This window comes from Poecile atricapillus, chromosome 1, assembly GCF_030490865.1.
Source record: "Poecile atricapillus isolate bPoeAtr1 chromosome 1, bPoeAtr1.hap1, whole genome shotgun sequence".
NCBI lineage: Eukaryota > Metazoa > Chordata > Aves > Passeriformes > Paridae > Poecile > Poecile atricapillus.
This window is the reverse complement of record NC_081249.1, coordinates 68,167,551-68,194,757: the sequence shown is the minus strand read 5'-3', so window position 1 is coordinate 68,194,757 and position 27,207 is coordinate 68,167,551. Positions and strand designations below refer to the sequence as shown.

General features: G+C 37.2%; 1 protein-coding gene across 3 annotated transcripts in view; it reads left to right on the top strand.

Moving 5' to 3' along the window:
• Nucleotides 1-27,207, top strand: part of FRY (FRY microtubule binding protein) — a 220,719-nt gene that overhangs the window by 17,939 nt on the left and 175,573 nt on the right. For all 3 annotated transcript variants that reach the window (XM_058839060.1, XM_058839069.1, XM_058839052.1), the window contains exon 2: nt 10,723-10,899. The gene's annotated coding sequence lies outside the window, so the exon portion shown is untranslated. The remainder of the gene's footprint in view (nt 1-10,722; nt 10,900-27,207) is intronic.

Here is a 27,207-nt window from a genome sequence, read left to right as displayed (position 1 = left end):
TAGGCTATCTTGAATTAGGAACAGTAAGTTCTGATAAAGCTTAAAAACAAACCTTTTCAAAATAGATAAAATTGACTGCCCTTGCAAAGGTATCTGAGTAAAGTAATGGAAAGCATTATTCTGGGGTAAACCTGTAGGTATGCTAGAGCAAAGAACTGCAGGCATCATGCCTTTATAAACAGTTCTGCTTAATGAATGTGTGAGTTAGTTTTATAAATGTATGATGGAAATCAGTGATCGTACGCAATAGTTCTAAATAGAGTCTGTCTGCCCAGCAGCAAACTTTACTTTTCATAAATTCCTTTTTAGAAATCTCAGTAGCAAGAGCTATTTTTCCTTATTAATTAGCCCCTTAAAACAAATAAAATACATGAAGTTGGCTTGTGTAGAACAATCCTGAGGCTGAGGGTGTTGTTTTTTCTGCTTGCAAGCTGAATGAAATTATTCAGGGGGGAAAAATTACCAGTATGGATTAGTCTTTGTATAAATTCTGCATGATTAATTTTTTTTTTTCTTTTTTGATGCATCAAGTTTGCAGGGCATTTTAAAGTAATCACTGAAGGAAACATAAATGAAAAAATAAGGTTAATCTCTGTTAAGTTATAAGCAGGTTGTGGCCATATACCAAAGCTAGTTCTATAGTCACTGTGAAATAGTGATGACAATTGTCAAAGGATAGCATTGAGAGATACTTTAAAGGATGATGGCAAATCACATGGGAAGTATCAGGTTCAATTTTAGTTCATTTACTGCCTAGAATAAGTAAGAACTAGCATACAGCAGGTAACAAAAAGTTTGGATTTGTTTTACATGATGAGGCACTTGATTTCTTTGATTAACTTATAAAGCTGCACAGGCTTCCTGTGCTTTTTTCTATTGAAAAATAGACAAACTGGCACTGATGCTTGCAAAGGAATAAAGGCATAAAAGCTAAAAGGAAAGAGAGAGGGTTTGAATTCCTTAAACATAGTATGGATAGAGGATCATTAAGGTACATGATACATATAAAAGTGATCAGCATTTTTTTTTATATCAGCTGGTTTGTGGTATGCCTAAATATTCTTATTTTCCACAGAGCAATATATTTTAAGATTAGGGTTTCAGACTAGATTTTTTTGTTGCCTGTCCCGGAACTGAATCAAGTACATTGGTATTTTATATATTGTTTTATACACGCCAGCCATGGTCTGTGTAGAAGAAACTATTCTGGACTCGTATGCTTTTCATACTTATGTACATACTTACCTGCACAATGCTTTAAAAATGGATTTATGCAGAAAAAGAAAGAGGCTTTGTGTCTGAAGCAACAATCCATATAGATGTAGGAATAACAATAATAGTTCGTGAGGTCTGTGTTTGCCTCTGTATTCTTCAGTCAGTGTTATATTTGATATTTGGATACATCCTTATTAATTGCAAAAAAAGGGTAGGATTTTCCAGTACCTTGAAGGTCTTGGATAAACATGTCATTGGGGAACGTGAACTTGATAAATATACCTTTGACAGCAGACTGGTGAAGGTTACTTTTTGCAAGAAGGGAGTTCTCGCTCGGCAATTAAAATAGACGTGAAAATGATACAGATTGAAAGCTAATAACTGTAATTATCCTCAAAATTAAAAAGCACTTATCTTTTAGGATGGCCCCATCATTAATGAGAGACTCTTCAGTGAATGGCAGCTGTTGTCTGGTCCTTGCCTTCCTGTTCATCCCTTTGAAATGAAACTGAGGACTGCAAAGGTTCCCCTGCGGATGTTGCAGTCGGCAGTTCCTCGTGTGCTGCTCCGAGCCAGGGTCACTGTGTTGGCAGCAGAGGTGCACTTTGTGTGACCAGGCACACACTGTCCTGTGAGGCACTGCTGAATAGAGCTGATGTGGGCCAGGTTTTGAGGTCTACTGGTCAGTTAAAATTATATATCAAAATTACACACAATGAAGGAAAGCTGTGTAATTCCATAAAAACGACACTGTTATTTTCCTTAATTACTTCTCAGAAGTTTCAAAGTAACATCTTGAAAGAAATGGCAGCATTGAAGTATGTCTGTTTTTGTGTGAATGTCTCCAACAAGGCAACAATTAAAACTTTTTATAGATGAGTGAAGAGTTAGGCCTGTATTTCTGCTACCTGGTGCTTGCTGGTCTTCTATTAGATATTTCCATAGAATTTAGATATGTTTTCCTATGCCTTATTTCCCATATAGGTTGCTAAGCATCAATAAATGAATTCTGCATATGTCTGTGATTTGCATACAGGGAAACATCATCACAGGGGTTGCATGCATTTGTTAATATTTGTTTCTATTATTTCTTTATAAGTGGTGGTTTGGTTTGATTCAGTTCAGTTTGGGTTGTTTTTCAGAAAGGCAGATAGTACAGAGTATTGCAAATCATATATTCTCAAGTTTCCTTCTCAAAACTTGGAACTGTATCATGTAGTTTTCCCACCTTTTTTGCAACAGAGTGGTAAACATTAATCAGAGGCTTCACTGTCAGAGACTAATAGGTCTGGGTCTGCTGAGAATGGTGGAGAAGAGCAACACATTAAGGACTCACTATTAATACTTTTGAGAAAAGTTTTTTTTTTTAATCAAGATTCATGCTCATCTCATTTTGTTGCTATAAGTTTCGAATAAGGTATTGTCTGCTTTATTCTGAAGCAGTTTGCAGGCATCATGACTAATAGTGGTTTATTGTACAACCAAAAAAAAGCAAGACTGATTTGCAAATATAAAGGCATCCTTAGAGATACTTTCTGAATTGTTTAATTTTCCTAAATAAAGTAATTTTTAAAAGAATTTTACAACTGAATGTCTGTTCTTAATTTATCTATTGTTTTGGAAATCCTTATGATTCCTATTCTTGATTTAATTTCTGAGATTGCCATCTGCATGGCATCTAGAAAGTGCACTCACTAAAAGTATTATTCAGAGAACTCGTATTATCAAGTCTAAGCACCTACAGTTTGATTTTGTGTTTCTTTTTTTGCCTTTTTTTTGCCTTTAAGTATTTTAATAAGCAAGTGGGCTGTAAACTGGTTGGTATTACAACTAAGAGTGACTTACATGCTATTTTTGTTTGTCTTTCTTCTTAATTATTCACTCTAAAGAAGTGTACTATAAGTTTAAAGACAAAAGATATGGATATGGATAAGTCAATTCTAAGTCAAGGAGAGACCTTGTTTGGTTGTTATTTGTATTTATTATTCAATTTCCACTCTACTATATCTAAAATGCTAAAGAGTTACTTGAGATGGAAAAAGAAAAAAGTAATGCTGTACTAAAAAAATTGCCTATTAGTTAGACAAAAAGAAATTTAAACTAAAGAGATGGCTAATTTAATGACATGAGGGGAGAGTACTGGCTGAAGTTGGTGTATCTCTTCTTAAACTACTTTTGTCTCTCTTCTTAAACTACTTAGCTGCTGACAAAATATTTGCAGATCATGAAAGAGTCTCTGTAAAACAGGTTTCTGTTCTACATGTTTTGGTAACCATCTTTCAAGTTGTTCTTCATGCTTGTGCCTTCAAGTGAAGCTGGAAAAGTTCAGGTCTTCATCTTGTTCAGGATGTTGTACAGACTGTATAAGAGTTTCATCCAGAGTTTATTTATTGAAAGTTTCATGACCCATTGTCTGGACCACTGAATTTGCTTCCATATCTAATTAATCAAAACAGAGGGGAGAGGAAGTTCAGAAAAAGGAAAGTTATTTAATGAAATTCTATTTTAGAGATTGATTTTAATTAAAACTAGCAAAAGAAAAGTAGTAGCCCCTATCTGAATACTATTGCTTCCAGCCCCATCAAAGAAGGCTAGTAAAATAAAGATCAGATTTTTGTCTTTAATTAGAGATCTGAGGTTTTTAATAAGGGGATTGTTTTTCATATTTTTATTCAAATGGACCTTCACTCTTGCTGTCGTAACCAAACCAACACCTGATGAACCATTAGAGATGCTTGCAGTAGGAAGCCTTATAGTCACATGTAGAATATTCCTTTCCTTCTGAGCAATGAAGTGCTTTCTTTTTATTGCTTTGAGACTGCACATTGCTAAGAGGCTGTGGGTTATGTGATCCTTTTCACCAGGAGGAAATCAGGCCTGATGCTGGAAAATCAGATTCTGTCATCCTGCACTTTTTTCTGTCCCACTAGGTCTCTTGTGTTGGCTGTGCTCAAGTTTTCCCAATGAAAATTAATGTGAAATAGAAGGAGGGTTGGGTTGTTTTGGGTTTTTTTAATATTTTATTTAATCTTCTACCATAGACATTAGGACCTTTTTAGAATACTGTCTGATTTAGTCCTTTTCACTTCTGAACTCCTTGACAAATGCAAATTATTCAAGAGTGACAGGCAGTTTTGAGGTGAAATGTATCTATAACTGTTGGGTTTTGAAACATTCTCTTATGAAATAGGCATGAGAGTTTAGAATGGGATGGTATTTACTGGTGCTAACTCTCAAAGTATTTATCAATGTGGTGATAGGGTGTACAGTAAGGTGAGTGCTTTGTCACTAATTAGGTAAATGTTAAAGAAGCACGTTATCTTATATATGATTGGTACAAAACAGTCTGCCAAGTTGGGCTTTAGAGACTTTGTAATAACACATCAGAGAATAGTGCCTTCCTGCTGGTATGTTTACAAATCTGTTTCACAGCATGAATGATGCATCTCAACTCTTCATTTAGTCTATTTACTAAATGAGTAGTTCATACTAAATTAGCATTTACTTACTGTGTGAAGCAACATCGTTACCTGAGAAGGCTCCTGTGTAAGAGACATTGTGTTGGGATGAGAGTTACAATAATATATATTATATATAGTGTACATATATATATATATATATATATATACTTACAAGTATAAATGAAGAGCAGTACTAGTTGTCTGGGAGAGTATGAGGGGAAAACACGAGTGCCAGGGCTGCATGTGCAGTGTGAGCTGGACCAGAAGAAGTCCTCACGTTGCCTTTCTGAGCTTTTTGCACCAGTTCAGAGCTGTATGCTGCCCAGGCCTGGCCAGGCCAAACCAAACGCTCAGAAGAGGAGTTACTTGGGTGGATGTGGGCAACTGATAGAGCTCTGCTTCTTCCAGCCCCCAGACCAAAGGCTTTACACTGTGCAGCTGCTCTGAAGCAAGCACAGATGTTCCTGGTGGTAGCGTTGCACTCCACAGGCTGGCTGAGTGCATCCCTGCTGCTCAGAAGGTGCGCTTCTCCCCTCTGCATAAATAGTTAAAAAATGAAAAATGTAACTTTGACATGAATACAAGTGGTCAACATCCCTAGCCAAGCTTATTGTCTCTCTGATACATAATCAGTTCCTGGCCAAATAGAGAAAGACTTTGAATTTGTGGAGGGTGGGAAAATCATTGACTGGAACAATTTTTTATGAACACAAAAGTGATACTATTTTGTGTACCTAAATAGTTTTGGGTAGTTTTGTGGGGTTTTTAATTTGGGTTTTTTTTTTCCATACACTACTGTTTGAAGTACTGGTTTCATTGATTCTTGCACAGAATGCTTATTTATAAACCTTCAAAATAATGTATTTTATCCTGTAATTATGCCTATTGTTAATCAGTACAAACTTAGTAAATCAAATTATTAGTAAATTTTATTCCTAAAATTTTCAACAGCATCTTAATGTTTCCCTTCACTTAAAAAAAAAATAAATAACATCTTGACACAAAAATACTAGTACTGAACCTTTCTCTGTAAGTATTCAACGTACTGAACTATTTAACCAGGAACATTTTTAACAGGATTTTATTGTAAGTGAAGATTTTTTCCAGCATTCAGTGGAAAGGGAAGATTAGTTCAAGAATAGCAAAGTATTTACATGATCTTTTGCAGGGATTAACATGTTCTCTGCATGAATTATTTATCTTAAGAATCATTATCATATTATGATCTCAGAACTAATTACCACTCTGAGTGAGAAATAGTTTAGCTGCTTTTGATTCATTCTTCTGTGTTGTTTTGTTGCCTTCTTTTCTTAGAAAGTTACATTTCTCGTGAAAAAAGTGGTATTTCCCCTTTCACTTCCCATTCCTTTCTCTTTTTATTTTTATTCCTCCACCTTTGGTTGCAAAATGTGACTGGTGCAGTTGCTGTTTTGGACCCCACCCTTAGGGTTGCTAGGCAGATGAACGTGGTTGCATAAGTAACCTGTTACTGAGCAGGCTGCTGCAGCCCTAATCAGCTACCTAATGACAGCCAAGTCCTAAAGGAAATAACTCCTACCATTTACTGTTTGGATCCAGACCTTTTAAACATGGAAAAAATGAAGCGTCGAATTTGTTTTAAAATAACAAAACAGATAAAGAGAAAGAAATCTGCCAGCAGAAACTAGTGTAAAGCAAGAATATAAATGCCTGAAAATAACTGTCAGAATAGCAACTCCTGAAAGTGGAAAATGCAAGAGCTCTATTGGGTTTTTTTCCAGTTTTGAGGTTTGGGTATGTGGATTCAGTCTGGGTCCACCTCTGGCTTCTTGGACTGGTTAGTCAGTGACCTCAAGTGAACTGCATAGATTTTGTGAGACAGTTTTTAGTTTGTTCTGTGCAATAAATATTTCACTCTAATAATTCATAGCTTGACATTCCAAATCAAACTGATCTCTCCATCCCAGTGAAGTGGTATAGTATAAATTACCCAAAGGAGAAGCACGTGTGTAAATATTTGAAATAGGGTAGTAATGCTTTCTGACAAATAGATTTGTTTGGTAAAAAGTTTGTATGCATTTCTGCATGTTCTGGAGATTGTTATCAAATGGATCATTGTTTATTAGCACCATCTTAGAGTTGATAAACACTGAAATATTAGGAGATATTCATATGAAGCTGCATGTGGGAAAGAAGAGAAGCAGAGAGCAGAGCCTGGAAGGGTGGTGAGACAGTGGGTATGAATTTCAGGTGAGCAGACAAGATGCTGTGAAAACAAAACTATGACAGAAAACTGTAGAGGGGTTAAGAGGCAGTGAAAGGAGCAGGTTTGCAATAGCTGATGACATTTTTGAGAATAAATTATTCCTTGTCATTAAGATCAGCAAAGAAAAGCTCTTTTGTTGTTTTTTTGGGTTCTGGCCAGTGTTGGCTTTGCCGTGGGGAGATAAAGTGGGCAGTTACTCAGCCGCTCAGCTGGTGGAAGCAGACAGACAGCTCCGTAAGATCTAGTTGTGTCCTGCCTCCCCTTTGCTTGTGGCTCTTCTTGAGTGGTGGTTCAAGGACTGTGAGATGGCCAGGCAGCAGATCTTTGCCTCTTGCTGCACAGCCAGGCAGGGGCTGCTCTCCCCTGTTCTCACACACTGAGGGGCCAGAAAGGACCAGGCAGCCCCGATAACCACCCTGGGTGGTTTTTCTCAGAAGCAGCTTTACCACCCTTACCTCCCCCAGCGCTGTGGGAGCACACCCGCTTCTGCATCTCAGCCCTCCTGCTTCCTCCTTCCTCTCTGCTCCCCACTGCAACTTCACATCTGCCTTAGCAAAGCTCTGAGCCGGCTTTGCGAAGCAGCTGCCAGGCTTGCTGGGCTAAGGGCCTTTGCTTCTGGAAATTACACCATCTGTCTGTGCACAGTGTATGGAGTTTATATTTAGATCACCTTGTATCTGGCATCTGGACTTTATTCTGTGTGCTTGATGAGACCTGGTTGGAGCACTTTCTTTTGTGGATGATATTCTGCATAATGTATGCATTGTTAGTTCTCAGTAGCCACAGTGAATAATGTTCCAGAGAAAGAATTGTTCTTTCTGTAGAGCTGTTATTTCTATTGGTGAGAGCTGCATGCAGGGTGCCATTTATTATTGGTGTTTGTCAGAATAATCAGACACAGACAGGGCTCATAAAGAAGATTTTGCCCTTGAAATTAGATCAATTATAAGTATCTGCAAAAATGGGCTAATGCATGACAGATCCAGCAATACTGAGTAACCTGATATTAAACTATGTTGTGGTATATAGCTGAAGATTTTATGCATAGGACCGGGTTGCACAGTAGGTTTCTGTTTGCTTTTTATGTATTTTTTTCTGTAAAGGAATCTTTGTCATAGCTTTGGGATCCAACAACTGACTTTGTTACGAGTGCACAGCCATGCTGCCCGAAGGCCAACAGAGGGTGCTGGAGTGATGCAGCTCTTACCTTCACTCATTTTTGTTGGTTTCTGGAGAACAAGGTGCATTTTGACAAACCTTTTATTTGGCATGTCTTACTGTACAGCTGTGAAGTTACTGCCTTTTTTTTTTTCCATCTATTTTCATAATTTTGATGCTTATAAAGATTATTATACGTTATGAAGATTATTTCAGGAATGCACATTTAACAATAATATTGACAATAACAATGTGTAGCTACTTAGGCATTTTTAAATTTTCTTTACTGCTAAAAAAGATACAAATAAAAATTCTCCTTTTTCAGAAGAAAAGGCTGGGCCCAGTGGAAGTATCAATTATTTCTGTGACTTGTGTACGCTTATTATTGTATATATATTATATAATGATGCAGATGTAGCAAACCACAGATCTATGAAAGTCATGGTTTGGTGTAAATAATACCTGGGTAGAAATAGCATACTTACATTGGAATTTTTCAAGGAGGATGAATAAAAAGCTGGATAGCATATGATAAATCATTGTGCAGCACTTCACAGTTAACCGTACTGTACTCTATTTCAGGTTCCTCATTTTTATCCTTGTTCAGGGTCTGGTTTCCCTCAGTTTGTAGAGGAGACTGTGTCCTTTGTACACTGGACTGAAAAAGTGGCATGTCTGCAAAGGGTTGTAATGTTTGGTTTGTGACTGCTTGTTTCAGGTTGTCTCTGTTCTTTGAAGTAGTGTCCATGAAAGTCAGTAATTACACTGTATTACACAGAGTCTGGTATGGAAAGCTCTTCCTCCCTCTCCTCCTGGCCATCCTCCTCCCCCAGAGCACAGGATAATGGCTTCAGGCTACCAGAGACTGAAAAGTGCGATTTGTCACAGGGATATGCAGAAGTAGGTGATTACTTCTAACATGCTGTCTCTCCTCAGTGCACAGATGTGATGTATGATGCCTAAGTCTGCTCTCTTGTACTGATGATGATAACCTGAAGTATTCCATTTAATTGGGATTTCTTTTTATGATTTTAAAACTTGATAACCCATTTTTGACCAAAAGTCTTGTATGTGTCTGACAGCATCTCACTTCTCAGCAGGGAGATGGAAATAGGGTGGTTTCAGATCTACTGATCTAGACCCGTCAGATCTACTGTCTGTCATTCCTATATTATAAAGCCAAAAAGCATCTAAACAATGGAGCCTTATCTTTAAAACCCATCTGGAGTATAACATAGAAAAAAAAAATACTCAAATCCACAGAAATTTTGAAGGAGCAGATCTGAGCTGTGACTGCCCTGTCTCTCTGAGAGACTTCACTCAGATGCCACAGTTTGATACTCTTAACGTTCAGGAAACCTGATAAACATGATAGAAGAGAATTATTCAGACTTAGAGTAGTGCTAATTTAAGTGTGGACAGAGGTACTACTGTGTTTTTATAGACATCAGCAGCAAAGGGCTATCCAGAAGGATAAAGGCACTGAAAAGAGAAATCGAGATGTATAACCCCTTTAATAATGCATGCTGAAGTGGCAAGGGTGGTTCCTGTTGTCAGTGCAAGGGTGGGGAGAGGAGACAGGTTGTAAAACACCCCCTTATGAGATAGTCAGCTACTCAGTATCATTTGTTAATATCAGCTCAGTAGATCTTCTAATTACATGCTCTGTCAAACATTTTGTGGAGCTGAACAAATCAAAGGGGAGATGGACTGTCCTGTTTTCCGCCATGGATCTGGATTATTCAGGTGGAGATACACTGTTCAAGAGGCTGCTCTGACAGCACTGTGGCTGTCCAGAGAAGTGTGTCTCTGTCCTTGGAGGTATTCAGTGCTTTGGTTGGACAAGGTCCTATGTAACTGCACTCCATGTTCAAGTGAGCAAACAAGGTGTCTTGCTCATGTCGCAGATCTACGTAGCATCATCACTACTCGAGCTCACAGAGAATATTCAAACTGCACTCACAGTGACAAGATTCAACTTGGATTTGGTAATTCAGCATTCTGGGCCTCAGGGCATGCCCATCATGGGATGGTGCTCTCTCTGCAAAGTGTGGTATCTGCATCTGCTGCCAATGGTTCTGCAGGTGGTAGTCTCAGCTTCAGAGCCTTTTGGCAGCCACATGTATTTGCACAAAACAGGAATATAATGTTTACTGTTCTAATAAGTACCTTGCAGTTATATCCAAATAGATACCAAAGCGCATTCCTACCTTTCAGCACCTTTTTTTTTTTTCATAGGTTCCGTTCTGTTTATTTCTGCTTACGGAATTAACAGCATTAAGTCAGTTTTTGCTGTTGCTTGTAGTTTCTGACCGAAAATCTACAAAAAAAGAGTCTAGTTTAAAGTCTAGTTTATAGTTCATACTGTCAGCGTAAAGACAAGTTGTAATTTAAAAGATTTACGACATTGATATATAAATTTTTCTCGTTTGTTTTATGTCTCTATCCAAGAACATGAACTCCTGGTAGGAAGGCATGCAATAATTCTTTTAACGGCATCTGTTATGAAATGTTTGGTAGATAAATAAAAATGTTAACATCATGTTTTAAGACATGGATTTCTTTTAAACATTTTGTTTAATCTGGGAGCGGTAATATATCACATTGGCCAGGTGACTGAGGGTTGGCTGTTATTTTTCCTAGGTAGTTGTGATGGCTCACAAAGCAAAACAGTGATCTCCAGGAAGCAAGCAAGATAGCATCCAGACTGCTTGCAGTTAACCCATCTCTGCCTGAACTAGAAAACTATCTATGAAAATTACATTGCAGAATTAAAGTGTTAAGAAAGATCACTGCTGGAAACTGTTGCTTCAGGGAAAGGTAAGATTTTGCATTAATTATCCAGTCATTATGGATTTACATGAGATTTTTCTGGTAAGACTGATAGTAAATTCTAGGTATTAATACATTTCTTTATTGAATAGATTTGGCAACTATTCTAAAATTTTTAGGAAATAGTTAAAAGTCTTTTGCATAAGTGTGAGGAATATACAATATGCAGATTGGTATTTGGAAGCTCATGTAAATGTGGTTCTTAGTGAAAAAGATTGTGAGCATAAATTTAAATATTTGGCAATGACAAATTTGGGGTTCTTATGGTCTGACTTTAAATATGAATTACAAATCTATATGAAGTCCATCACATGTGACATGAGACTGTACATACTTTACTACTAATATTTGTGGATTCTTCGTCTTAATGTTGTTGAAAGCTGGCAAGCCATTAACCAGGAGAAGAAGAAACTTGTGGCTTTTAACTAATCTGATACAGTGCAAGTGTTTAGTTAAAGCCTTCCTGGGGCTGAAATTCCGTATAGCAAAGAGTTGGCTATATTTGGTTTTGTAAATGCTGATATGTTGCTGGAAAAAGGATGAACAAACATTTTGCACATGTGCTAATTAAAGGATATAAAGTAGCTGCAATTGCTGCCATGCATTTACATATCAAGGAGCCAGGGGAAAAATATACAGCAACATGAGTACATCAGTGTCCTTTTGAACAAAACAAAGCCTTTCTTTTCCTACTAGAAAGAAGGTTGCACTGGTTTTAAACTACTGTTAGGCTGTATTTAGTCCTTCTGTCATAAAAGTAAGATTTCTTGGAGACAATTAATTTTGCTATGTAATCAGCTATAAGCCACATCAGATCATATTGTTAGCAGAATTTCTTCTGGAGTGCTGGCTTCTATTGTGCTCCCAATTCTACTCCAATGGGGAGTGAAATATTTTCTTTTGCTTTTAAAGAGCAGTACTATAAAGACTCTTGACAGGGTCACAGCCTTTTCAATCAGATAGTTATGTTATTTTCTTTGTTGATTGCTTAAATACAGATATTTCTGTTTCAGCTTTCCTAGATTTTTGGATGATGGTTTTCAGTATATTGGGACAATTATTATAAAGCCATTTATTATTCAGTGCTTATTTTATGTTAATGTAATGTGGTTTTTATCCAAGAATGTGCAGATCAAAACAACTAAAAGGATGCATTTATGCTGTAGAGAACAGAGATGTGTAAATGTGTGATATATATTCTGGACATTTATGATCACTGTGAATACAGTGATTTTCATTGCCTGGAGATAAGCTGTTCTGTGCACCAGAATGTGTATCTTGCAGCTGACATGAAAAGAGCTCCAACTGGCCGAGTCTGTAAGCTGAGGTGGGGCTCTAGGACACATCTTCACAGCAGCATGTCCAGTTTCAACCTGGTGCATTGTTGGAACAAGAGGAAATTCCCGTGACAGTCACTGAAGGGTGTAAGGGAGACGTCTACCTCTTGTAGAGCAGTGCAGCCCCAGGAGTCCAGAGCACAACGCCCAGTGCTCCAGACACGAGAATGAGCACGTATCATTGCACCACGTGAGCCAGCAGGGAAGGAATGCCTGGTGTCTCTGCTCTGGAAAAGTACAACTATTGGAATAACAGGCTGGTAAGCTGGAAAATGCAAGAGCTGTTTCCTAGACTACCTTGCAACTTTTTAAGCAAGCTCAGAAAACACTAGATCTGACCACTTTGGGATCAGTTTACCTGTTTTACTGTGCCTTCAGAGAACTGGTTATACTAACCAGTATAACCTTCGTGAAGCAGTTTGAGAAGACACAACCTCTCAGCAGTTAAGCTAATGGCTTCTGAGTTGAAATGGTATCTCATGGCAGCAGGCTTCCCGCTCCAATGAATACAAATTTGGCATATTAGCAGGTGTCTTGTAAGCATCCTTGAACTCAGAGACAGAACTGTGTGAATATGCAAACGTATTTGTGGGCTTATATTTTCTAAAGGGAGATGAGACCAAATGGAAAAATGAGCTATTGTGAAATTTCTTTTACAATTTTTCTAAACTCCCAAGGAACTGAGGGACTGATTTAGTTCCGTTTAACTAGAACAGTGTTGTTTTTTTAATCACACTGGTTGCATGTCAGAAAAATTAGCAGTACTGAAGTCTGATGAATGTGTGACCTATTATCTTCCCATAGATCTCTCAGGTTTTGGAGGATGCCAGTGCTGGCCTCAACAAGAGAGTGCTAGAGAGAGGGGAAATCATATCTGTTGCTACTCATAAATACAACTGCTTTTCTTTCCTTTATTTATTTTAATACTTCTCTCTAAATGTATGCTATTTGTTTTATTTGCTCTGATGATTTTTTAATCGTGTATCTGTCAAGTGGTAGATTGAGCTCAATTAGTTCTGTGGCTTTGGCTTTTAGAAGTAACAAATTAAAACTGTATTTAGACCCAGGAAGGCATGTGACAAGTTATCTGGCAGTAATCTAGGAATGCAATTAATCGTGTGTAATTATGCACTTTGTTTGCTAGGCTAGAGTTTTAAAATTTTGCAAGGTGGAGACCTCACAGGACATAAAAGTTCAAACTTTTTTTTTTTTTTTTTTTTTTTTTTTTAATACTTTGAGTTCCTTTATCAGAGTTTGAAAAACTCCATAATTTTTTCACTCAGCTAGTTGCGAAGCCTGTGTTACCTAGGAAGGTCTTGATTTTTACCTAAGTTCTGATAGCAAGCACTGGTTTACTAAATGTCAAAGAAAAGTGTAGATGCCAGCAGCTGTAGGTTCAGGAAGTTGTTCTACATTTTGATTTCCCTTCTTGGGAGGCCTGGCTCCGTGGAAGATCCAATTCTCTAACTGCCTAAATGCTGTACATATATACATGGATTACAGTACTTCATGGACTAGAGAATGAGATATTTAAACACGTCTGACTGGACTAATATAGGAAAATAAATGAGAGCTAAGTATCCAAGAACTGAGATGGAACAAAAACATAGCAGTAGTTTTAAAAAATAAAGCAAGGAAAAAAGCCCCAGAGAATGAAAAACTAAAAATAGACTTGTTTTGTTATTTTTAGGCATTCCTGCTGGTTGCATAGAAATCACTGAACTTAAAAGGTCATGCTACCAATGCTCAGTACCTTTCAAGCATTCATTTTAATCTAGTGCAGAGATCCAAATGAAGGCTGACACTTGGAATTTGAGGGAGGCAGCATAATTCTTTCCTAATTAAATATATCAGTGTTTCAGCTTGAAATCTGTTCTGGGAAACAGATCAGCATCATGCATCATGTTGAAGCCAACAGTATTGATACTGACTTGAATCAGGTGATATTTCAGAGCTGATAAGCATTATTTAATATTGCCTAAGAGTGGATTTTGGGTTTTCTTTCATATTAAGGAACTGTTAATATAATAGTTCAGGACAGGAGTTTGTCAATATTAATTCCAGAAGAATTCTTAAGAATCTCTATAGCTTAGATGTGTGAGTGCTTAAGTAATTTGGTTTTTGCTTTAGCTTTTTGGATTCTTAAAAATGGGGGTGGGTGGGGAGGGGAATAAATAAAAGAAAATATTTTTATTTAACAGTGTGCCTAGAATGAAAGATATCACAAAATATGCAGCAATTCTTATTGCAACAGCAAATATTTAAAAAAACCACAAAAAACAAAACAAACAAAAAAAAAATCCCCACAAGATGAACAGCAAAATCACAGACAGTATGCTGTTATTTCCAAAGTAAATATTTTACCAAATAGATTTTTGATACATGGAACAAGATACGCAAGGAACAGGATGTGATACATATCCAGTACAACATTTTAAACACATTTTAAACATCCTGGCTTTTCCTTTGGTTATATTTAGATAAAGCTTAAATGGTTCCACTCAATGTTGTTTTGCTTTGATGAAAAGAGACAACATTTTACCCATGTAGGTGGCTTATTTGGGGGCTTTTTTAAGTCAAAGAGATTTTTTTCTCATATAGTAGAATAAGAAAAAGACTCAGCCTTCATTTCCCCCTTCAGAGAGATGAGCTAAAAATCCAAAGGTACAGATATGCTACTTTTTCTTTCAGTGCTGATATGCTATTTTGGAATATGTGCTGACCTACTTTCTCTGTTTCCAGAAAGCAAGCTGAAAAAATTTTAGCTTAGGCTGCAGACTTGGATTTATTTTTCAGTGTATTTTTGTACATACTTTCACACAGATATGCACATACACACACACACTGGCTAATGTGGGGGTTGATGTACAATAGCAAATCAAGTTTTCCAATTTTGGTACAATTTCAAGCTAGTAGCAGCAAAAATCTGCTGCTAGACACCTTCCTTAAAGGATTTGACAGGAGGATATTTTCAATCTAGTGGTGCCATTATTTAGAGTTATATCATAAGATAGAAAGTTTTCAGTTCCCAACTTCAAATAAATTTGATACCTAAATAGAATCATCCAAAATTGCAGTGAAAAATATTGTAGGAATCTCATTATTATATGTTTTACTGTTTCTTCAGCGTTGCCTTAGATACTGGAAGATAAAACCCCTTTGAATTATTTACTTTCACTCCATGCATCTCTTTATACAACACTCTAACCATCAAAGAAAGTTCAGCCCATTAGTTTGCCATTCCCAATTAAAATAATGATACATAAAGCTTTGGAATTGTATGAACAAATTAGGAGAAAGCGAATAATGCGAGATGAAGCCCTGCTTAGGGCAGAAAAAATTTATCAGTCTTGGCAACTCTGCTCTCAATTCTGAGCTTTCCCCAGCAGAACTTCTCTGCTAGTGGAATAAAATTCTTTTTAGTGTATTGTACTTCATTCACAATTACTGTAGTAATTACTGTAGTGCAGAAGATCTTGGTGTGGCTTTCCTCTCATCTAACCTGTGTGAGAATTCAAAGGGTGAGCATCTGTAAGTCTCAGTAAAAGGCTGCTGTTAAGGAGAAAAGACAATTTCCCCTCTTCTCAGGTCGATGTGCTTTGCAGAGGTACATCTCTGTCTCTGTTAACTACAGATGGGGTTTAGACTTTGGCAGCTTAATCTTTGAATGTGTGCAGCTAGGTGGGGGAAATGCATGATGCTCTGCAGGGGAAGGCAAAACAGTGTAAATGAGGCCTCTGAATATTGTGAGTGGTAGATCTGAATCTTCCTATGACTGACAGGCATCTTACTTCTCTGGAAAGTATTACGGCCTTCTTGAGCGAGCCATGGATATGTTGTATTTTTCTAAGACATCTGAATACTTCTCTTCTTTAAATTTACATTGTATAACTTAAAGACTATATACTTTTAAATACTTTAGTACTTTACTTTACTCTTTATACTAAAGACTATGTACTTTTAGAAAACCTGTCTCTCAAATCTTCACTTATACTTGATAATTGAGATGGGTTTTAGCTCTATGTGAGAGTTAAGAATTCTACAGTTTCAAAGCTTTTTCCTATTATTTTCCCATTTTTTTTAGCATTTGGATGATGTAAAATAAAATGAGGTAAGTATCCTCAGCAGTTCTGCTATTTTGCAGGGTGTCTAAAATTGTTGAGACATTAGTTAATAATCAAGTTAAATCAGTATTAGACCCTGATAGTCATATGTGACTTGCCTAATTAAGTGCTCATAGTATAACAAAGCATGTTCTGAATGCTATTACATGGAAGGTAACTGGGGATAGATAGACAGGTTGCAAATACAAAGCTGTTCAGGGTAGGAACTTGAAGGAAAGCCAAGGGGCAATTTAAGAAGCTTCTTCAGCTTGGCTGCCAATATGAAACTACAGTATGGTGGTACCAAAATATTATACCCAGTGCCTTAATATTTCCACTTAATGAAGAGTTATAAATAAGGGAGAGAGTTAAAAAAAAAAAGCCTGTAGAATTTTTGAAGGTCTGGAGAGGAAAGTAAAAAAAAAAAACCAACAAAACTTTTATATTGTGAAGTTTCATGAGTTAAGTTGTATAAATTTATAGAACAGAATTTTGCACAATGAGTTGATCATTATCTATGAATTCTTGTATTTTAAAATTTTATTGTATTTTAAAAAAGCCATCTCAATGCAAGGAATTGCTCAGCCTTATGAATAAAGGCATCTGAATGTTGAAGCTGAACTAGCTTCATACAAACCAAATATTTCTCACAAGAAGGAAATATTAACATTAAAATAGATGAGTTGTAGCACCTTCTGGCAAAAGAGGGATAATCCTATGATTGTGGGACAGGCACTCACAAAAGTTAGCTTTACCCTTGCCTATAGTCAATATAGTTAGTGGAGAGGCAGAGTTTATTCCTAGCCCTAAATCAATGGCTCTATCCATGGGCTGTAAAACAGGTATGGGAGAATATGCTCTCAGTCTGAAATTAGGCTTTGTGATTTCGTTCATATGAGTCCCCAGTACTTTCCAAAAGCCTGTCTTTAGCTAGCAGGAACAACTCTGCAGCCTTCTGTATGCAGTTGGTCAGACCCTCGTTTACACTGACATCTTGGTTTTTGTGTTCCTGTGCTGTATTCTTCCCCATGCAAGATGTGTCCTGATTATTAGGCTAAAGAAACATATCTGGAAATCTCATTTCTGCTGAAGTGTGATCTGAATTTCACCCATTTCTCCATGTGCTTTCAATCTGTGTAGGAGCCAAGGGAATCTCAGGTTATTTAGGCTCCCTTGGACCCCTTATTGTTTTTCACCCTCCCCAAAATGATTTGTTACATTTGCACACTATGCCGAAAGAGCTGTTGCCCTAATACTTGCTGTTTAGAGTCAAGACTTGGAAAGATAGCCCCCAGATAATTCTCTTCACCTAAGAAAGATAGAAATTACATGACCAGCAGTGCAAAGTGCCATGGGTAGGTCTGACCCTTGCCCTGGTACTTTTTCACTCCCATACCTGTAATGTGTTCTCAGTGCAGTCGCTTAGCTAAATTTATGGTGCTAACATGACAGCAGTGCTTAACTACAGAAAGGTAAGAGTAGTGACTCCTAACACAAACTGATTGAAGGACTTGCTTTACTGATATATGTCTCCCTGAAAATAATTAATTTCTACAGTATTTCTACTTTTTATTGGATGTTTGCATAATTGCAGAAGGCTTCAAGAATGTGTTTTCCTGTTCTAGAGACTGGTAACGACTTGACTTCTCAGAGATAAGCTAAATCATGGTGTTCTATGCTATCACAGACATTAGTTCTTCACATTCCTCTTCTTCCTCACTAATCTGAAATGGCAGGAAATTATTGTTTATCCAAACTAGGTTTCAGTGTCTTGGAATCTGGATTAATTTCAGGATTGTCATCCTGAGTCTAAAAGCCCTTAATTAATTCTCCAAGACTCCAGCTATAAAATATATTGCTCCTCAATATTTGACCGCCCATCTTCATTTCAGGGTTATAAAGCCTGGAGCTGAACTTGGAAGAGACATGAAGATGGTAGTGTTTATGCACCTTCCTGGACTGTGGAATGAATTACTGGAAAAGTTCAATGGGAGTCTCACTAAGTTTTGGGAGTGTTTCAGGGTTTATCTCTCTTGGCAAGCTTTTTTCTCTCTAACTAAGCTCCTCGTTAACTTTAGGTCAAATAAATTCCGGAGCCCTGTATAAAGGTAACAGTAGAAGACATTAAGGAGTGAAGGGTGTTTCCTTTTCTTGACAGACTGATACTTGTATTGATTAAATTTCACAGTCAGTGGGCAAACAGTTGTCTCAAAATTTGTACTTGCTGCAGTCTGACTTGAACTAGGTTATTGCATGGTTTCATTTTACACTAATGCTGTGTTTTTCTCAGTTGTTTTCATTTGTGTTGCTACTCAAAACAGGTTTGTGTTGTCTTAGTTTAAAATTTAGCAGTTGCACAGCCTACATTCAGAAAAGTAACTCTCCTTTTCTATTGTTGTTGCAAGAATGATCTTTGTTTCTGATTTCCATGGCATACAATAGGATGTGTGTATGTATATCTGTGTGTTTGGTCTTTATCTGGAAAAGCCTTGGGCCACTGCAGCACTTTGAGCAGCACAACCCCTAAGGGAGCATTTGTTCAGCACATGATCTCTCTTATCATTTTGACTGTATTTAGGGGGCTTGCAAAGGGGACACAACTACCCTCTTCTGCCAACACTGTTTTGAATGCATTCACTGTTATTCTTGCAAATTAATTGTCAAATTAGTCTAAATTGTAGTTATCTCAGGCCTGTACTGAGTGACAAATAATCCCATCCAAATTTTAAAATGTCTTTCTAATTTTCTCTTTTTTTGTTTGTATTAATTGTAACTGTGTTCCCTAGGTCTTAATATGAATGTTAATGTAGAAATTGAATAAACAGTATATATATATGTAAGGTTTTACTAGACATGTTGAATATCTATATATTTATATATAAAATGCACGGGCACACTGCCTTGCACTGTCATGCAGGCTATATAAATTGTCGTATTTATGGCAGGGTAATAGAATATGATATTTTTCTAGTCCTGTATAGGAATAATTTTTGGTTTCAGGCATGATTTGGAAGCCACCTTGTCATGCAGCTGATTCTTCAAGAAGTCAAAGGAAAACAATGAGTAAAATTGGGCGTTTTAATGTCATTGTTTGAAATGGTGATGCTCTTTAACTAGTTAGGTTCTTAAACATCTCTAGTAAACAAGGTGAATGAAAGAGTACTTGAAAATATCACCGACTTTAAGTAAATCTGTACAGCATCTCTAACTCTCCTTTTCATGTTTTGTAGATTTTTCTCTTTTTCAGTCTTGAAGCACTTGGAATTTTTCACTTCCCATAAAGCTTGCTTTAGGGGTCAGGCCCTGCTTGTGCTTGCCAAGCAGTGCCCGCTGTTGCTCTGTGGCAACGCTGTGTGTCAGTTACTTGCCGTTGGCCACTGCTTCCTGTGGTTTGGAGACCCTGAGTTCCCTCACATCCTTTCCATTTCCCACTCCTTCTCACATGCCTACTGGTTGTCATTTTTATCTCTAAGTATGGTGGGTGGGGGAATTATATTACAATTGATGAATCCTCCTGTCAGTGTTAGATGCAATAAGAAGTTCTTATTAATACTGTTCTAATGCAAAATAAGTATTTATAAGAAAAGTACTGAAAGTTAATATTGTACAATTAAACATGGACAAATGTTCAGCTGTGGGATTTTTGTTTCTGTAACTGGAGGTTTTAAAGATCATTTACACATTCTGCTTTATGATGCTGCAGCAGTGTCACAAAGATTCTTGTATACTGCTGACCCCTGTAGCAAAAGGTGAAACTCAGGTTGGGGTTGTGCAACAGTCAGACTGAATTTAGAGTTGTTTGGGATGTGTTCTGGTGTTTCTAGAGCTCTGGCCTTAAGTGGAGTGCCTTCATTTTCATATTGATTGCTCTTGCACTTGAGATGGTGATCCTCTCTAAGAAGTACTTTCAAGTTCCATACGTAGTGATTTTTTTTCCTCTATATTTGTAACACTTTTTTTTTCACAGAAGCTGACATGCTGTTATATTCTATCACATAAGTGCTAACTCAATTTATTTTATGTAGAATATGGAACACTCAGAAGTGGTTTCAAATAGAAAATTGTCTCTGAAATCTGTAACCTTCACATGCATAGTTTGCTTACAGTATTCACTTTTAACATAGAAGGCAAGAGGAAAACCATCTGCCTTGTTTATTCAGGACTAATGCTACCTCACACTGAGTAAAATTCCCTCAGAGCCTCAGGTCTTTCTCTTTCCACTGTACCCAGAGCATAGGCTTCATGTCCCAGGTTGCAGAGGAATAATATCAGGCATGATTTTGTGATTGCCAGTGTTAGCACTGTGCAGATACTGGCAAGTTCCACCCTCAGCCTGTGATCTTTGGAAAATGTCCGGCTGCTGCCGCTTGGGCAAAGCCACGTGTGCTGGCAGCTCTGAGGCCATCTGCGAGGAGCCACGTCACCTAGCTGGGTGCTTGTGCTGTGCCTCTTCCCTCTACCCTGCCAGAAAATGCCTGTTTTTTGGGTTTGCACTGCTTTTCTGTTGGAGAAGGATTGACTTTCGAGTCCTCATGAAAATAAGGCTGCGACAGCTATCATATAATGAGAACATCAGGGTGAAGTGAAATTATTACAAATGGACATTTGCACGTGAATTGTTCTGCCTATGAAATGCTGTGATTGAAATCAGCTTCCTGTTTTAATAGGCGACATGAACATTATAGATCAAACAGTAAAGGACTAGTAGTACAGCTTTTTTTTTTACAGCTTTAAATATATATTTTGTTTGCTGTTAGCAGGCAAGAATATGACTTCAAATTAAAGGTTCTTATCTTCTTTCAGCTGAAGGACAATGCATTTGAAATACTCGGCCAAATCTCTTATCAGTATTCATCTATTAAAACCAACATTCCAGCATAGAAAGCAACTCTGTAAAAGCTCTGTTCTTTTCTTCATGTTGTATCTGTTAGTATTTGATAATTTGAAGAATCATCTGGGCTGAAAGCCTACTTCTTTTTTCTGAGGCTGTAATTCAGTGTTATCTACCGCAAGTTAAAACCTTAAATATAATGCATGATACGATGAACTTCTAATACTCTTATTTAGCTTCTCAAAGGTCAGGTATAGCTTGGCAACTAAGTCCTATTTGCACAATTCTATGAGCTAGTGTTTGCTACAGGGTAGAAGATAATGGGAACCTGAAGTGATCTTTTTGCTTTCTTTAAGACTATGACCATGACTGATTATTTGCTGACTTTTTCCTCTTATACTCACTTCAGAAAAATGATGCTTGACTGAAGAGAGATTTTTTGGATGCCTCGTCCAGACACTGCTTCTAACAACATTAAACTGGAAGAAATAGGTTAATTAAAGCAGGGAACATGTCAGATATTCGCATCCTATGAATTAAGACAACCAGAATATTCCAGAAAATTAAATTTATACTTTTTTGAGCCACAGTTGGAAGATTTGAACAGCTGTATATTTTCCTCATTCCTTGTTTTTGATACCTCGTTTTCTCTTCCTTTGTTGTTTAGATTTTCTATTTGAAATGCAAAGCGAAATAAGTTAGAGACTTCGTGGCATAGGTAACTTCAGAGGTCTATGACTGTTCTGCTATGTATAAGATGTAAGACCTGGGTAGTAAGTGCTTACAGGGAATAAAATAACAAGATTGGGTTGCGAGATTGGTGTGTACTTTTTAACAGTCTCCTCAGCAAGCAGGTACCCAGGAATATTCAACTTGATTGGTAACAACTTCATTTCTTTAAATGTCTGACACCTGTAAAATGCATAATTAAGTAGCCTGAGGATTGTCTTTTTAGCCTTATTTTTACAAATATTTTACACTCAAAATTTTCTAACCTGGCACAGTCACTAAAAGAAACAATTCATATATCCCTGTCCTGGATGCTTACTCTTGTCTTTTTGTCCTTTGTGGCAGCATGACTACAAATAAATAAATAAACAAAAGGTAACCTAGGTTTGTGCCATAGTTTGCTGTGCAGCATCACAAAATGGGTGCTAATGAAACAAGGGGGGGAAGCTCCATGGGCCACAGGTGAGAAGGATGAGGTTTGGTTGATTAGACTGTGCTGGTTTAAAATGTTAGTAAAGCTCAACTTTCCCTTCATGCCTTTGCAGTTCCTCCAACATGGCTTGGAGGCCTTGTCCTCCCTTGGGGTACCACTCTGTTCTGGTGCGTGTGGCATGGTGGGAAGGGCCGTGAATCCGTGTACGCTGATACAGAAGTTATGAAACCAGACAGGAACTCATTGCAGGGTTGGTTTTCATTTTCCATAGCACACATTTTCTGAGTCAGCCCGCACAAGGTGAGACTCGGAGAACACTTTTTAGAAAAACCTTTTCTTACACCTGCTGTTGATAAGCACAAATATTTCCTCAGTTGAAAAGGACAATGGCAGCTCTAATGCAGTCATAATAACAACTGGCTTACTGCACATAAAATATAACAGGATTTGCTTGGACCTATTTTCGGTGGCTTTTTTAATTAACTAGGAAAAACAGGATGAGATTGACAGATGATACAGGTCTGAAGGACATGAATTAAGTATTTTGGTCTCTAATGATGAAGATTGGCATGTAGAGAGATTTTTAATATGTAACTGAGCAATTTAGACACACAGTTCCCTTTGGTTATAACCTAATTCTTACCACTTAACCTCTTTTGGAATCCAGTAGAATTTTCATAAGCTTATTTCCACATGTAAAAAGAGCTCATGATCCCTAAAATACTCAGCAAAATCAGAAATAGTTGGTTTGGTATTTACATTTAATGTTCATTTGGTTTAAATGATCAGTTTGTTCTGAATACAGGGTATGATTTCTGATTCAATCTATTTAAGATTGGATCCTTCCACTCATAATTTCAACTTTTAGCCCGATGCAGTATAATTCCCAGAGGAACAAGACAGAATCTAGGAGACTATTTTGCATTTCTAACACAGTAAAATACTTAAAAAGCTACACACTTTATATATATGTATACTCACATACCTAAAATTACTCCTCTTGTCTTACAAAAAACATGTAGATGAACCATAAACTTTTTTCAACCATAACATTACAAAAGGTTGTCATGAAATTCACACAAAAACTATATTGGGAACAGCCAACCTTGTAATCATTAGACCAATCTTACAGTGTACCCTAGCTTTAGAAAAGTAATTAAAGCATTTTTAGTTTAATTGCTTTTAAAAAAAGTCAAATAAATCAAGTTCTATCTTTAGGTGTTAAAATCACTTTTCCTTAGGTACCCACAGTTGAAACATTATTTACTTTCCCTTTGAATTAACACTCTGCTTATTCCTTTTGCCATATTAAGTGCTGGTTTTTTAACACCAAAATGCATGAAAGAAGATTTGTTTGTTTTAATTCATTTTGCCTCATTTATGGTAGAATTCAATAAGTAAATTAGCAGGTTCATAGAAAATGTTTCAATTTGTCTTCTTTCTGAACATTTGAAAAAGGAATGTTTTTCATCCTTGAGGAGCTCAAAAGATTTCATTGGGGTAACTGGAACAAAACAAGAGAAGTACCTGGCGTTTTATTTAAATGGAGACTTTGCAGACCACCTTTGTCATACATGTATTTAAATGTCTTATTTTTACTAGTCAGCAGTTACATAGAGAAATTAGTCACACTATCACATCTTTCATTTCTTCAGAAGGAAATAACATTATTGCTCCTTGAGGAAAGAAACCCCAAACTGATAGTTGTGGCTATAAAATCCTTTGTGATTTGGACTGTTTATCAATCTTCAAAATAAAAGTTTGTGAAACGACAGGACTAAAAAGCCCAGACATACTGTTTGTGCCCTTCTCCAGACAGGTGCCTAGGCTGGCATCTGGAATTTGGATGGTTGTTTGGTTGTTTTGTCATTGTTTGTTTGTTTTGTGTGTGTTATTTTTGTTTCTTTGTGAGTTGGGTTGTTGGGTTTTGTTCACACTGTTTTCTTTTTGTAAGGTTATGCAGCACTTGTTTAACTTGCCAAGTTAATGAACTATTAATGAACTGATCTGAGAAATGCTGTGGGTATAATATAAACTATACTAGCCCTAGACAGTGCCTCATATTAAATCGTATTTTCCACTTTGCAGAGGTTGTGTTGCTGAGCTCAGGTTTGCTTGCTGAACTTCCTAATTACCTCAAAACTTTAAACGAATTATTTCAGCCTGCCTCCTCCCTGTGCTGTTTCACTGATGCAAGGAGGGGCGATGCAGTAACTCTACACCTGTCCCAGCACACGCCTCTCAACCTGCTCAACTTCCCCAACGAGTGAGTTGAGCATGAGGACATCCGAGATTGCTCGGTCTGTAACCACTGGTCCCGACACTTCTGGGTGTTGGGGCTGGCTTTGCACTGGGGTTTAACACTTGGTGCTCTATCATGGCACTCGATGACAGCAGCTTGTACTCCAGGACTAAGAGTAAACTTAATCCCCATCAGACTCGTTACAAATCAACAAGACGGAGAAGCCTGCCGCCAGACATCCTGCTAGAAAATGATTTTAAAGGAAAGTTTCAAAAAAATATTAGGAATATAGACCCTATACACCCAAGGCGCACTAAGAAAAGACCTTCTATATTTTCAGGTAGGAAATGATATTTCAGTAGTATGTTAGTGCAGTATCTTTTAACCATTTTGGTAATTGAAGGATTCGGTGGTGGATTGCAGTCACAACTTACTCTGTTTTAAAACCTAAAACAGTTTTCATGGATAGATTTAATCCAGTGCCATTTATGTTAAATTATGTCAGCCATTAGAGTTAAAATGATGGAACAAAAAAGAGAGTGTTCATGTTTTTTATTTCATGTTGCTTGCTTGATTGAATTTTTTTTGTGTTTTTTAAATACTTAGTATTTAAAGAAAGTTGTTTCTCCAGAGCTTTAAGCTGCATTTTGCTTAACCCCACTTACAAGTAATGCAGACAACAGCTGCAGCGTAAGAATCTCTCTTGCTGCTCTAATGCTCTATCTCATTGCTTTTCTGCAGGAGAGTGGCTTGGGGAGTTCTTCAGTCTAGCAGATTTTTTTGTGTGTGTGTAGCCAGAAATTAACATCACTAAATAATCAAATGCATGCTTTAAATTCCTGGTTTGAACTGGAGCCTGCAATGTCAGGAGTTAATAATTTAGTTTAACTGTGGCTGTTAAGAAGTAGAAGCAAGGTGTGAGTGGATTTCAGTCAAGCTAATGGCAAGTCTGGAATATTTTATTGTGTTGTGCTTTTAAATAATTTTAAATGTGCCTAAAAATAGGAAACAGATTATTACGAGGACAAAGGATTTGTTGGAAAACAATCAGGTCATCTTTATGAGGAGGGCTTAAAAGGTTCTAGGGGTAAAAATCAATACCAGCTCATCCCTGCTGAAACTGAAAATGTGTTTCTGTGAGGCGATCAGAGGAAATGAAATCCTTTATAGAAACAAAACTTCTTTAAATTAAAGTATCTCCTCTTCCCATGTGAAAAACAGAATTTTCACATTTTTGGAGGAATTAGTACCATCATGCAGAGCTTTGAAGGGTTATGAAGTATATAAAATTATTTAAATATTAATTTTATATTCCTTAGTGACAGCTAAGCTTACATGGGTACCTTTTCAAGAGCCGAAACGCTGGTGAAGAAATGGGAGTAAAATGTTAAAAGACAACACAGGGCAACATTGTTTGTGTGGGCTTTAGATCCTCTACTGAACCTTTGTTAAGGTAGTTGAAATATTTCAACACCTCAGGAAATAAAGCTTTTTTCCTCCTTCCTATAGTACTTCTCTAGCTTAAAAAAAAATGCAAAAAAGCATTAGCAGATCTCAAATGGGATTACTCAGACATGCCCTTGGCTCCTGGGCTTCCCAGTGCCCAAACTGGCTCTTCCTAAGGTGATGTGGTCTGTTGGTGACTCTCAAATCACATTATTTTGGACAGGATAGACCCTCTGTATCTTACCTGATTTTGTGTCTTATCTTCATCTCAGTTGCCACTTTTTATATTTTACTTACCTTTTCTCTGTGTTTGTGTTTGTTTTCCTCCTGTAACTTTTCAGTTTTATTCCTGTACATCAACATTTTTGTTAGGAAAAAAGGATATTAAATATGTTTTTTGCCTTGTGTGTGGTCTTCAAAACCCATACTCAGTTGTGCTTACTCAGATTTCGCCTTTATTCTGTAATTATATTTTTTTAAATGCAGTTCTTTGTCTCTGCTCTTTTCCACCCTCCCAAATTACCCCATTAGCAGTAGTACTCCATTCTTTGTGCTGTGTCAGACATGAGCACTTTAATGCTGTTTGTGTGTCTGGAACACTGCCATCATGCTTATGAAATCCACTGCAGATGTGTTACTGTACACTCAAGGGCACTTAACTCAAAGCTAGTGCAAATTGATTCCTATAAGCAACTGATGGAGCATGATGGAAAGATGGGTGTAGCCTTTCATTTGGTAGGTCAGCAGTAAACATGGGAGAAGCTTTACTTGATTTGCTTTTGAAAACAGGTTAGCAAAGTACCCTTGAAGTCCTCTAGACTGTCTTTCACGCAGTAAATGTAGGTTAAAGTGGAAAAAGAGCTGTTTCATAGTCGGGGAGTGATCTGGGTTGGAAGGGGCTTCTAAAATCTGTGTACTGCAGGCACCCTACCATGAACAAGGACATCTTCCACTATTAGCAGGTTGCTCAAGGCCCTGTCCAATCTTGAACAGATAGATAGATAGATATTAATTGTAAATATAAGTAAATAGACAGGCTTGCTCTGCAGTCTTTTGGATGAATGAAGAATTTGAAGAATGTGATAATTCCTACTTCCTTGTTTCAGCCTAGTTACCTATTAAAATAAGTATCTTAAATCTATATCATATTGACTCTTCCACAGTCTTCTAATCCC